General features: G+C 35.0%; 1 protein-coding gene across 1 annotated transcript in view; it reads left to right on the top strand.

Moving 5' to 3' along the window:
* The first annotated feature begins 4,974 nt into the window (after positions 1-4,974).
* The window catches only part of LOC135204796 (adhesion G-protein coupled receptor D1-like), a 31,393-nt gene continuing 21,367 nt past the window's right edge, over positions 4,975-15,000 (top strand). Inside the window, exon 1 of the mRNA XM_064234981.1 lies at positions 4,975-5,177. The gene's annotated coding sequence lies outside the window, so the exon portion shown is untranslated. The remainder of the gene's footprint in view (positions 5,178-15,000) is intronic.

The following is a 15,000-nucleotide window of genomic DNA, read 5'->3' as shown; positions in this document are numbered from 1 at the left end:
TCTTTTTTAACAAAATTCGTTATCATTTTTTGAGGGAAAATTTTTTTTATACAAAATTCGCTATAATTTTTTTTGATGGACTTTTTTTTTCCTTTTACAAAATTCGTTATTTTTTGAGTGAATTTTTTTTTTAAACAAAATTCGCTATTATTTTTTTTAATGGACTATCTTTTTTTTCTTATAAAAATCTATTTTTAATGAGTCCCTGGTTTTTTGTTTAAATTCGTTATTATTTTTTTGAGGGACCAATTTCTTTCTTTACATAATCCGTAATTTTTTTCATCATCACTATAATAGTTACTATTGATGTACTAATTGAGCAGCAAAAAAATAATAAAAATGGAAGAAGTAAGTGAGACAAGAATATCAAGAAAACAAGTAAATAAAACAGTAATTAAAAAACCAAGTATATAAAATAAGAATAAAGAAAATTAAATATATAGAACGATAAAAAAAGTTAAATAAAACAATAAAAAATGAATACACAGAACAAGAATAAAAAATTCAAATAAAATTTGAATGACAAAAACAAGTAAATAAAAATGTTATAACAAAAGAAAAATAATAATATACACGGAAAACGAAATAAACCACATAATAATTCTTTAGGAATATCTAAGCCCCAATATATTTTTCTCATTATACTCTCATCATCGTCATTATCACAATCACTCATCGTCGGCGACATCAAAAGCGCTGTTAATACTATCATCATGACTCGACTGTATAATAATAATAATAATAATAATAATAATAATAATAATAATAATCAAGAAGAAAATATCACTCACTGAGTTTTGCATACCATGGGACACCAGAGTCGAAGAGAAAGAAAGAAATGAAAAAATGGATAACTATCAAGACCTGAAAACAGAAATAAGAAGAATATGGGATATGCCAGTAGAAATGTACATATAATCACAGGAACACTAGGAGACACGATCCCAAGATCCCTAGAAATGGAATCTGGAAAAACTAGAGGCTGAAGTAGAAAAAAAAACTTTTAATAATAATCTTTTTTAATCCCAAATATTATAAAATGAATTCTTCGCGACGACAAAGAAAGCTTTCAGTAAATAAACTCAGATGTTAAATTCGTAATAAAAATCTTTCCTCTATTTGCTGAAGTCAAAGTAAATTTGTTTATTTTACTTCTATATAAATAAATCAGTATCGACCACAGAGCTAACACTATATATATATATATATATATATATATATATATATATATATATATATATCGAGCTACAATGTCCTTTAATATCTAATTCGCCTCCTACCTCCGGAATTATATATCATATATGCTTAACCGAAGGGAATTTTTTCTCGATAATAAACTTGCCGGATCGGGGCGCGATCCCAGGATCCTTTCAAATCCAGGACGTCAGTGAAGCTTTTACCTACTACACTACCGCGAGAGTTTACATATATATATATATATATATATATATATATATATATATATATATATATATATATATATATATATATACATGTATATACAAACACACACACACACACACACACACACACACATATATATATATATTATCTTATATAATATTATAGATTATTTACATATATATAAGTATAATAATATATATATGTAAACTTTCACTAAATGACCAAATACTCATTACAGCAACTCTCCATTATATGAATAGAACAAAAATCACTTTCAATTAAGAACAAACCAAAGAAAAAGGAGTTGGACAGCTAAATAAACAGACCAAGAAAATAATTAGATGTATTTAAGCCCGGAGTTCGGGAAAAAAACCGAGAAGGAATAGTTAAGAGAGGTTGGGCAGACAGCGAAAGTGGGGGCCAGCCCCGGGCCGAAGGAGTTGCTGCAAGTACCCATTAGTAACGCCTACAGTGCGCCTCACGTGGGCATTCGATCAAGAGTGTTTCGTGCGAATCAATGAGCTATTAGGAATGGACAAGTGTGAGGTACTACAACGGTGGTATTTGGTCGTGCGGGCTAACTTAGATTACACGCATGCAATCATACAACTACACACACATATAGATGGTGGGTAATATATATATCTATATATAATTAATATATAATATAGATATATATAGACTATTATATACTATAGAGATATATTCTATTCTAATTTCTCCTTTGCAGGAAAAAATCCGATATCATAAAGTACAAAAAACTATATATATATATATATATATTATATATATCATACATACATATATATATATATATATATATATATATATATATATAATAAAAGAACCTTATTATTATCCAAAACTTGAAGGATTCAGACAGATATGTATCATATATACATATATGTATTTAAATACGTATGTATATATATATATATATATATATATATATATATATATGTATAAATAGAATGTGAGAAAGCAAAGCGAGACCAAAGCCTTGTACTACGCTCTAATTCAAAGTATTGATTCACGCTCAGGTTAAATGACAAAACAGCTCACTTGCAGTAAATACGTCTCGTAATTGCGGTTGTAGTTCAATTTAAGACATGTAATATATGCAAATAACTTCCGAGATTGGACATAAGTCAACATGATCGATAGCCGCATTCAAGGGAATATAATTTGTTTTTTATTTGGTAACTACCGTCCGCTATCCGTCAAATGTGACAGCGATATGAGATTTGAGACTGATTGACGGATAGGTTTATGGTTACTAAAGCTGGCGTTAATAGAGATAGGTTATTAAAACCGTAATAGAATTAAATATGAAACTGATTGAATAACTTATGGCGCAAACACATGTAGGTTATTGTGACAGCGTCATAAAATTAAGTAAATAAACAAAACAATTGAAAGGAGTTTCGTATAAGAAATATGTAATATATATATGTTATGTATATGAATATATATACATAAATACATACATACATACAAGAGGGACGAAGTAACACCTTTTTGTTTCATACTTTATGGGGGCAAGACAGACTGAGTTTATAGAAACTATATTTAGTCTTAGAGTACAAGGGTTAGAATGCACTTAGAGAAACCATATTTATTCTTCAAAAGAATGCAAGACAGACTGAGTTTATAAAAGAACAATATTTTTCCATCATGCAAGAGTTAGAGCGAATTTACAAAAACAATTGTCATCCTTTAAAGAATGCAAGAGTTATAATAAATTCATATAGAAATAATTTATTCTTGAATAGCATGAAAGACTGAATCCACCAAAACAACATTTGTTCTCAAACAGAAGGCAAGATTTATTACACATATCCACAGGTGGAAAATAAGAGATGAGATGTATAGGTCCTGACCGGTTTCGACTTTATTTCGAAGCCATTGACGAAGGACTGATACGTAGCATTCTAACACTATGTATCAGTCCTTCGTGTTAATATAGATGGCGGAAGAATGTTAGCTGCTGGCTAGTGTAAGCGTCTGAAATGTTAGATTATGGGTAGTGTAAGTATCTGAAATGTTAGCTGGTGGTTATTGTTAAGTATCTGAAATGTTAGCTGGTGGCTAGTGTAAGTATCTGAAATGTTAGCTGCTGGCTAGTGTATCTGAGATGTTAGCCACCCAAAGTGGCAGGTAATATATATATATATATATATATATATATAATATATATATATATATATGTGTGTTTGTGTGTGTGTGTGTGCGTGTGTGTGTATATATATATATATATATATATATAGATATATATATATATATTATATATATATATATATATATATAGAGTATATTGCAACGATGTCCCAATCTCAGTTGAATACTGTAAACCTTTGATCAGCTATTGCATTGTCAACTTTTAAAACTGTCACCTAAAATAAAGACCATTCTAACCTTGGCACTCTAAGAATAGATATTGTTTTTGATAACTTCCGCATCGGTTAGTATCAGTGGAAAGAATAGAAACTGATGCAAGGAATAGGAGAGAGAGGCGAGAGAGAAAGAGGGAAGGAAGAAGTTGGATTAGGATGGAGAGGATTAAGGGAAGGAATAAAAGGAGGAGGAGGAGGAGGAGAAGAAGAAGAAGAAGAAGAAGTAGAAGGAGAATGAGGATACGAACTTGGCAAGAGGTAAATAACGGTTGTGAGAGGGAGGGGAAGTGGAAGAGGGGTTGGGGAAGGGGGGGGGAGAGAATAGGGCTGGGGGTGGGGGGCCAAATGTTTTGACTTCGTGACCCTTAGCAACCCAACACGCCTCAGATTTGACTCCTCCTGGCCCGCTATTGACCCTGTTTCAATGATGGATATCAACCCTTTAGTCTCATACAACTGATTTTGTACATCCTCTGCGTAATGATTCCATTGGACGCCTTCGGATTTTCAAGGGATTGGCCCCCCACCCCCCCTACTCTGGAAATTGCAATAAAGGGCTTCTGCTCGGCTTTGGAATATAATTCAGTTTCGTCAGGAAGGACACGTCAATAAGAGAATTGCTTGCGCTCGAATGGGCAGGGAGGTGGGGGGAGGGGTAACTTCGATAATCCGACTTCCATTTTCGGGTTTTCATTTTCCCTTCCATGAGAATAACCGAATGAAATCCGTTACTTTAATAGAATCGAATTCTTGAATAATCTGAGTCCCTTTCGAATTCTAAATTTGGGAGGAGTGAGTCGCTATGATCACACGAACGGATGGATGGACGTAAATCGTCGATCGAACGAAAGAAAACGAGATTCCAAATCAAGGATAACGATTGGTCTAATTCGTCCACGTTGCTTAAACAATGAGGGAGGGGTTGGCGAATGTTGAAATGGCAGCGAATTTTATGGAGTTCCTCAGCGAATTACGAGCAATTTTGACAAAATTTAAGCGATTTCGTTAATAAATGAGAGACCATTATGAAGTCCAAGGGATTAGTCATCGCAAAAACAAATAAAATCCCAAAACTCAAACGAAAAATCTCCCGTAAATCCACTAACTGGTAACCGAAGGTCGAGAAGGCCGCTATGCACGGGTTGTTAGGCTAAGAATATATCAGAGTGACGTGTGGTTTGATGGCGGGTTGATCTGCTCGAGTCCCGTGCCGTCGGCCTCCTCATCAGACGTCGCTCCTTCTTCTCAGATCTGCCCTATTATCATCTCCCTCCCCACAGCATCCCGAGGATGTAGTAGATGCCAGGAAAATAAAATAGCGACCAGTGAGCCAATGCTAACCTTGGAGATATGTAGCTATTGGCGTCCACGGCAGAAGGGGTGAGTGGGATTCCGAAAGCTTCATGTATAAATTAATATATAAAAATTCTATATAAATAAACTATATATAAATAAAATAATACATAGGTGTACGTACAACTGAAAATCACGGATATATGGAACGTGGTGAATACAAAGATCAAGGCAAAAATCCACGAAATGAAAGTGAAACAATGTAGCACTGCTACAAGGTCTTGCGACTTCTCGTCCTCCACTGAGCAGCCTATCAGCTTAGCAAAGGACGAGAAGTCGAAAGGCCTTACAGTAGTGCTCTAATTGTTTCATTTTTTTCTTCGTGGATTTTGCCTTTATTTTTATATGGATAGATATATAGTTTATATATAGTCTTGCACTATGTTTATTAGCATTCTCTCTTATCAAGTCAAGAATGGAAGCCCAGGTTCGTCTCCTGGGTGGGGACGGAGCAGACGGTGGTCTCCCTGAACACTCTAAATTGTGCAGTAGTAGTTAGGTACCAATAAGGGCATGAACTGGTGCCCTCATCCAGAAAGACCTGATAAGAATTAAAAGGCCACTTGATGGTACCACCCAGAGGGAGGAGGCCCTAGACTTGACTCAAGGGTGAACACAGGCGCATTGCTTAGAACCTAATGCTGTGAGTTAGGTACCTGGTACTCGGATGACTGTAGTGGCCACAAGGTGGCCTGAAAAGGGCATGGGGGCATGATAATACAGTTTCAAGAGATTTGCTGAGAGTGTTTGACTGATATCGTTTTCTGTTTCATTTCATGTAGAAGTCGTTATGTTGTGTGGATGCATTACATATATATATATATATATATATATATATATATATATATATATATATATATATATATACATATACACACACACACACACACACACACATATATATATATATATATATTTAAAATTATATAATATATATAATTAGATATATATTATATCAATTCTACCAGAAACTGGACCAGATTCTTCCCGCAAATCAATTAAAATATGCCTTAACTTTTGGCACTCTAATAAGTCTTGGGAAGACTAGTACAGCGAAGTCGTATGGGTATTTTTAATAATGCGAATGACAGCAATCTGTACATTTGTATGTATGTATGTATGTGTGTATAAGTATATGAGTGTGAGTGTGAAACAATAGTCATATTGTTAAGTGTAGGATCATATGAAGAAATACAAGCTAAGGCGACTGATAAATACCATTATGGAAATGCTGATACGAGTAATAAAGAGAGAGAGAGAGAGAGAGAGAGAGAGAGAGAGAGAGAGCTGGAATGTATGAGAACCCAACTCATGCGTGGCAAGAGGGTTATTGATTGGGTCTGAAAGGGGGGGGAAAAAAAAGCGGAAACAGCCAAGATCGGCTATCAGTTACAAAATGTCGTGTGCAGTTTGGAAGGTGACCAATACAGACATACTATACGTAGAGACCGATGTGGTGAGAGTGTTAAAAGGAAGTGAAACTTCTAATAAGGTCTTCCAGAGGTCATCTGGTTATGGAGACGGTAAACCAAAAGGTGAAATATGGAACAGTTTGCCTACTCCAGTTCGTGGAATATTCTGCCTTCCCCAGATATTGAAGCGAGGAGTAAATTCATTCCTGCTCTGTCCTAAGGACTTCTGAATATCACGGGTTTCAATAAACGTCTCAAAAGATGAACGGCTTCGAAGTCTTGGAAATGAAACCTAGAATTTAGCTTGAAGCGATGAGGTTCCAGGGTGTTTTATGACAAATTCCCTCGACACTCACTCAGAGACTAACTGAACACACCCAAGGTCCAGACGAAGGTGTAGGTGTATATACCTAAGAGATGGATCTGGGCACAAAGTAATTTCTTTTTTTCTATTTATACCAGAGGTTCTTCCTTGATATAGCTATTAAAGGTTCGGTGTGGTAGTTAGTGTATTAATTTTTTAAAATCAAAACTGGCCTCTTTTAGGGGAAAATGGTCATGTACTGACAGTTTATATACCTATATGTATCACGAGACTCTTTCTCTTTACAGACATACATAAATACAGCTATATAAATATATATATATATATATATATATATATATATATATATATATATATATAATATCACCACCACGAGTAAAAAGGACTGGGTGTTTAGGTTCTGACGTGTTACGAATTCATTTCCAAACACCTGACGATGGCTTGGAAATAATGTCGAAACCGGTCAGGGGCTAGACACAGTCTCTTATTTTGTCCACGTGGTCATCTGTGATGGCCAAAGCACGTGCTTGTGCCATTGTAATCATATTTATATACATGCGTATGTATATATAATATGAATATAAAAAGGTTGAATGAAATTCCATATTTTCCCAAAGCCAAATGTGAAAAGGTTCTTCTCTTTCCTGTTTCGATATTATGCCCAAAACAGAGTGAGGTTTTTGCATAGAACTATTTCATTTTTTCCCTCTATTTTCTTCCAATTTTGTTTCCGCGGCCAGGAGCCCGGATGTTTTTTTTTTAAATTTTATTTTATTTTCATCATCTCGTTTAATCTATATAGCTGCACGAAGTGAACCGTTGGTTTTTTATTTTCATACCAGGAAATATTTGTTCCCCTTTTTTTGTTTTTTGTTTATTCCAATCAGACATATGCGTAGAATCAGTTTGTATCGCAAACAATATTTCAAGCTTTGCAATTGGGTATTATCTTCCCCTCCCCAATCTCTCTCTCTCTCTCTCTCTCTCTCTCTGTTATTTGTTGAGGCAGGCGGAGGGAGGGGGGGGGGTGGGGGGCAGGAACAAAAATATAAAGCCCCCACGCATCACCGAACTGATTATGTAAAAAAAAAGATAAAATAAAATAAAAACAGTGAAGGTATTAAGGGTACGGAATTTTTTCCAATCGTTCGAAATTTAGACTGACTTCCAATGCTCACAGAATGTGTTCACCGATGCATAATTGATTCATACGCTTTGTTCTGTTATTAAATATTCATTGATCAATTTCTATTAGAATATTAGAATAATTTTCCACGATGCAGGTCCACGGAAGGTAGTTCGTTAAGAACGCACATTTCGAGTAATTATATTATCACAAAAGCGTATAATTTTAGGTGAAGATCAAACGGGCAAAACTACGTCATCCTCAGTGAACTGAAATTATGACTAAAATGGTTATAAATTAATACAATTAATATTTATATTAATATTATATATATATAGATATATAATGTATAATATATACATATATTTATATATATGATATATATATATATATATATGTAGTATTTATAACATTCATACAATATACATAAAAACACGCACACACACATTACGGTATCACGAAAATATCGAACGAGATGATATATATAAATAAAGACGGCATTTGTTTTTATTTATACAACACATATAAATATATGTACGTATATATACCTATGTATAAATATGTATAATATAAATATATATTATTAATGAACGCAATTCATTCTTAAACTAAGATGACTTCTCCACATCGCAGATAATTATAATCGGAGGTTGCGCTTGGGAGATTATCATTAACAATTATCATCATCAAACTACCATCCACGTCTCTCAAGAGCGATTATTCAAGTTAGGATCATTATTATCCGTACTTCATCGCAATTAGGGTAATTGCTGGTTGAGCCCACATGAGGCATAGGTTTATACGATTATGACGCTCAGCCAATATCACCCGAGACGGGTGAGGTGGTTGTCATGTCATGCTCAAATCAGAGAGATGTGAAATGAGAGAGATAGAGTAGAAAGTAAGCAGGATTAACTCATAATAAGCACACACACACACACACACACACACACACACACACACACATATATATATATATTACTATATATATATATATATATATATATATATATATATATATATACTACTCTGCAGTATGATCCTCAACATCAATTCAGGAATGCCGAAGACACATGATTGTTTTTAAGAGATTTATTCATAGAGAAACGTTTCGCACATGACTATGTGCATCATCAGTCTGAAAAATGACAAAATAATAACATTAAAAATACTAAAAAATACACAGGATTCTTAAAATGACAATTAAAAACATTAAAAGACTAAAATTAGAGGCAAAGTAAAAACAACTGCTGTTACACCAACCTTCAGGTACAGAGGAAGAAGATAGAATGACCAAAGAAGGAACTACAACCTCCAAAGACGACTATGCCAGATATAGTTGAGCAGAGGAGCAGCCACTGTTTAACGATGGAACGAGTCTTTTAATATATAATGACTCTAAGGTCGTCAAATAATCTGCATCCTTAGAATATGCTAATATGGAAAAGTGCTGTTTCTTGACCTCAATTTTACAATTAATAGCATGATTTTTTATATTTGAATGTTCTGGTCTGCTCAATCTTGTCCCGTTCTAAAACTCAACCCTAAGTGACTGTAATAACGCATCTGCAACAACCTCTTCGTTGATCCAATATAAGTACCAGGACATCCTGGGCATGTAAACTTATATACCACATTGGACCTCATGAAGGGCTGCAGACGGTCCTTGAAGCCAAACAAAGAGCCAATTTTACTGGGATTATTAGATATTAATTTTAAATTAATGCACGGTATTTCAGTTTCAATAATTTGTTTCAATTTATGCGAAAATTTGGAGTTAAAAATATAAGGAATTGAAGCATACATGATTTTTTTCGGAACATTAAAAACCGGTGTGGCAGGATGAAATTAATTAGTTAAAAAGTTTGTTGATGATTCTAAAAACTAAATCCTTGGGAATGAATTTTGGTGAAAAAAAGTAGTTAAAAATTCAATCTCCTTATGAAATATGGCCCAACTGGACGAGGATGGTGACCTGTATATGTCAAGCTTTGATGTTGAGTCTTTATTTACGAATGTTCCATTAAACGAGACTATAGAGATTTGTTTTAAACAAGGATTTTTTCCCAGATGACAATTTACTTTTCATGTTTTACTAGGTCTCTTTTTAAACAACTTTTAGAAACTTGCTGTGCAAGATTCTATGTTATTTTTAATCAAAAATTGTATTCTCAGGTAGATGGTGTTGCTATGGGTTCTCCTTTAGGACCTTTATTTGCAAATTTTTTATGTCATTTTTGGAACAAAAATTTTTTAGATTGTTGTCCGTCTTCTTTTAAACCATTGTTTTACAGAAGGTATGTAGAACCGATACCTTGTTCTTTTTAAGTATCAGTGGCAGGCCACTCAGTTTTTAGATTTTTATTAATCAGCAACACCCTAACATTATTTTACTATGGAATTGGATGTTTTAATCACGAGAGTTAATTCTGTTTTTACTACTGCCGTTTAAAGAAAGAAAACTTATACAGGTCTTGCAAATAATTTCTATAGTGCTTGCCAAACCAGTTTTAAATTGAATACCATCTATACTTTAGTATATAGGGCTCTTAGATACTCGTCCAGTTGGGCCATATTTCATAAGGAGATTGAATTTTTAACTACTTTTTTCACCAAAATTCATTTCCCAAGGATTTAGTTTTTAGAATCATCAACAAACTTTTAACTAATTATTTTCATCCTGCCACACCGGTTTTTAATGTTCCGAAAAAAAATCATGTATGCTTCAATTCCTTATATTTTTAACTCCAAATTTTCGCATAAATTGAAACAAATTATTGAAACTGAAATACCGTGCATTAATTTAAAATTAATATCTAATAATCCCAGTAAAATTGGCTCTTTGTTTGGCTTCAAGGACCGTCTGCAGCCCTTCATGAGGTCCAATGTGGTATATAAGTTTACATGCCCAGGATGTCCTGGTACTTATATTGGATCAACGAAGAGGTTGTTGCAGATGCGTTATTACAGTCACTTAGGGTTGAGTTTTTAGAACGGGACAAAGATTGAGCAGACAAAGAACATTCAAATATAAAAAATCATGCTATTAATTGTAAAATTGAGGTCAAGAAACAGCACTTTTCCATATTAGCATATTCCTAAGGATGCAGATTATTTGACGACCTTAGAGTCATTATTTAAAAGACTTAAAAGGAATCGTTCCCATTCGTTAAAACAGTGGCTGCTCCTCTGCTCCAAAACTAATATCTGTGGCATAAGTCGTCTTTGGAGGTTGTAGTTCCTTCTTTGGTCATTCTATCTTCTTCCTCTGTACCTGAAGGTTGGTGTAACAGCAGTTGTTTTTACTTTGCCTCTAATTTTAGTCTTTTAATGTTTTTAATTGTCATTTTAAGAATCCTGTGTATTTTTAGTATTTTTAATGTTATTATTTTGTCATTTTTCAGACTGATGATGCACATAGTCATGTGTGAAACGTTTCTCTATGAATATCTCTTAAAAAAACAATCATGTGTCTTCGGCATTCCTGAATTGATATATATATATATATATATATATATATATATATATATATATTTATATATATATATATATATATATATATATTCGTCTTTACTAAGACATCGTCAAGGAACGAATGAAGTACAGTTGGAAAGAAAGTTATCAGGTAAACAGAAAGATCAAGAAAACCTGATAACTTTCTTTCCAACTGTATTTCATTCGTTCCTTGACAATGTCTTAGTACAGACGAAAGCGCTTCGATTTCTGCCTACCATTTCCTGTGGTATTCGCTTATTTAATGAAGTCACGTGCATCTACTGTGATTTTAAGTATATATATATATATATATATATATATATATATATATATATATATATATATATATATATATATATATATATATAGATATATATATATATATATATATTATTACACACACGAAATAAACAAGAGTCCCATAGTAAGCATTGGCTCCAAATCAAAAGAGACTATTAAATACTGTCTTAATTATGTTTGAACTGCTAAGATAAGGATGAAATTCCTGATCAGAAAGAGACAGTGTCCGCCATTGCACACATTTACATAGAAAGTTCATCAGCAGCGCGTCTACCCCTCACCTGGGTAGCTACGCTACGCGTCAGTTCTTTATACACAGGACCTGGGTTTTCAGTTGTTCTAGAAACTCTTCTCACTTATTCCAGCCAACACTTTCTCGATCATTCTTTCTTCTTATTACCTTCTGCTCATTTATATAATTTTTTTGTTCTCAGCTTCCCGGGTCTATATAGTCTCTCCACACAAACGAACCACCTCAAAAATGACGCGATCCATCCTTTTATCTGTGCTAGCGTCTGTTCGTAAAATCAAGCTGGAAAGTGCGTTCATGTGACACCGCCTTAGGATCGCAGATAGCTGTTGAAACATGGCCAAAAAGCGTGTAATGTGTGACATAAACACCTCTGCTATTTGCTGACAGGAGACAGCAAAGCAACAATAGATCTTCAGCCTCTTACGATGGAGTTCTAAAACGCGCAGCTATTTGACACGCGTATAAGAGAAAAACAACAATAGATCCACAGCCTCTTATGACAAAGGTCCAAAAACACGCAGCTATTTGACACCTGTATATGACAGAAAAACAACAGTAGATCCTCAGCCTCTTACGATAAAGCTCCGAATTCGCAGTTATTTGCCACCCATAAAAGACAGAAAAACAACAATAGTTCCACAGCCTCTTACGATAAAGCTCCGAATTCGCAGCTATTTGACACCCATAAAAGACAGAAAAACAACAATAGTTCCACAGCCTCTTACGATAAAGCTCCGAATTCGCAGCTATTTGACACCCATAAAAGACAGAAAAACAACAATAGTTCCACAGCCTCTTACAATAAAGCCCCAAAATATGCAGCTATCTGACACCCCTCTTACGATAAAATTCCAAAACACGCAGCTACTTGACACCCTAAGACCTTAATTATTTGTGATATATTTGCGATACGTCAAAGAGCGTGCTCTGTGACACGACTGAGGATTCCAGCTGTGAAAATCACCGTTTTTTTATTTTTATTTTTCATTTCTTTGAAGCCCGATATACCCTCATTATTTTCAGCTGTGCACCGTGATCGATCATATATGCAAATCAGCGAGCGAACATTTTTAACGATGGTCTGAAAAATGTTGATGGGATCCTTTGTAAACATAATTTCACATTCATCCTCGTAACAGTTTCCAGTTTTTTTTTTTAATGCGTCTTTTGTGGCTGCTGAAGCGAAGTAAGATATCTACAGTTCTTATAGCTTTATCAATACTATTCCTCCTGCCGTCGGTCTGTTTCCGTTAACAATCGAGAGTCGTTAAAAATGTCTAATTATATCGTACTTAAAAAACATTCTATATCGCCAATCAATTGTTATCGATCCACTTTCTTCCCCTGTATCTTCTGTACAAGTATATCTTAGTTTAACTAGAACGCTGAACGGATTAACAGCTCTCCTAGGGCTGGCCCGAAGGATTAGATACTTTTACGTGGCTAGGAACCAATTGGTTACCTAGCAACGGGACCTTCAGCTTATTGTGGGATTCGAACCACATTACATCGAGAAATGAATTTCTAATCACCAGAAATCAATTCCTCTGATTCCACGTTGACAGGGCGGGGAGTCGAACCCGCAACTACCGAAGCAGTAGGGGAGCATGCGACTCACTCGTCCAACGAGGAACTCATCTTCTGTGCAATTCCTGTACTATTTTTCTTAATATTTTCCTTCAGTATCTCATATTCCCCAATCTATGCGATTATTTACATGTTTCTCCAAACCATTTTTGAAATCTTACCTAACAAAATTTTTATCATTTAAGTTTGTAAATTTCCCTGTTTCTTAAAACCAAACCCCAATCTCCCCCACCCACGACCCCCCTTATCCCCCAAACTGAGTTGCTGAGGAAAATAAATTGATACAAATTAGATGACTCCAACTTTGAATAGAAGAAGAAAAGGGTGATTTGGATGATAAATTTTAAACAATTTCAATATTTCAATCACTTCCAAGCTTATATCTCCTCCTCCATTACTGGACTACCTGAATGAGCACAAAGATCCTGTACTGACACAGTAACAACAACAGCAACAACAGTAAGTATACCTTAGTTTTACCAGACCACTGAGCTGATTAACAGCTCTTCTAGGGCTGGCCCGAAGGATTAGATATTTTTACGTGACTAGGAACCAATTGGTTACCTAGCAACGGGACCTACAGCTTATTGTGGGATCCGAACCACATTGTATCGAAAAATGAAATTCTATCTCTGGTTCCGCGTTGGCCGAGCCGAGAATCGAACTTCGGACCACCGAATGGTAGCCGAGCGCGAAGTGCACTTGGCCAACGTGGAACTAGCAACAACAATAATCTATCTATAATAATGAAATCCAAGCGGATAATATCGTTTGTTCGCCTCTGGGTGGGCGCGGGATAGGTAGGGGATCGGGAACGTTAGGGGAGACACGACGATCATCGCCGGGTTCCAGCACAGAATAGCGCGCGCCCTCAATTGAGCTCGTATACAATAATATTCAATACACATCTTCCTCCTTTCCTTTCATGACGATCCCAATTAAACATTACTTATAAAATCTCTTTCCCCGGCAGATAACACAATGGCACAGAAATTGCTCCCAATTGATGCGACGACTTTTCTAACGGCTTCAAAAAGGTCCTACAAAAGTCCTATCACAAGCCAGAAGTGTTCCTACCCGGAACTGATTCTTTCTGAGACTCTGTCGACTCCTTCAGGTTCCTAGAGATCCTTTGGTTGCCTAGTGTGCCGCTTATAAAGGGTAATGGCAAGTGTGTGTGTGTGTGTGTATGTGTGAGCGTACTCATGTTCACGTGAGGTATCGAGACAATGATGTTGTCAGCTGTTTTCGTCTTTGGCTGTTTAGAAGCGAATTTTTCGATTATCAGTTGTGTATTTCGTGAGGATTCTCTTGGAATCGTCTTGGATACGTCTACTATTATGCTCCTCTGA

Source organism: Macrobrachium nipponense, chromosome 24, assembly GCF_015104395.2.
Source record: "Macrobrachium nipponense isolate FS-2020 chromosome 24, ASM1510439v2, whole genome shotgun sequence".
Taxonomy (NCBI): Eukaryota; Metazoa; Arthropoda; class Malacostraca; order Decapoda; family Palaemonidae; genus Macrobrachium; species Macrobrachium nipponense.
The sequence above is the reverse complement of the archived record's forward strand: the minus strand, read 5'-3'. Positions and strand labels throughout refer to the sequence as shown.